The sequence below is a fragment of the Mesitornis unicolor genome, unplaced genomic scaffold (assembly GCF_000695765.1).
Source record: "Mesitornis unicolor isolate BGI_N332 unplaced genomic scaffold, ASM69576v1 scaffold22077, whole genome shotgun sequence".
Taxonomy (NCBI): Eukaryota; Metazoa; Chordata; class Aves; order Mesitornithiformes; family Mesitornithidae; genus Mesitornis; species Mesitornis unicolor.
In genome coordinates, this window is record NW_010197347.1 from 10,775 (window position 1) to 10,997 (window position 223).

A 223-nucleotide genomic window follows, 5' to 3' on the forward strand; every position below is an offset into this window, starting at 1 on the left:
CACGGTGGCCAATCCTCTCACCCACATTCCTGCACTTTCCCTTCAGCTACCCCATGTGGCAGAGTAAAAGCTACTTTTTGGATACTTCTAGTACTTCAGCCAGGTCTGCAGCTGTTTCTTTGTGCTTTAACAAGCTTCCCCTCGATACAGCAACCCCAGAAGGGCGCGTTTTTAGCGGCACGGAGGGTGCCATTGCCCGGGCCGCACCGCCCCGGCCGCCTGG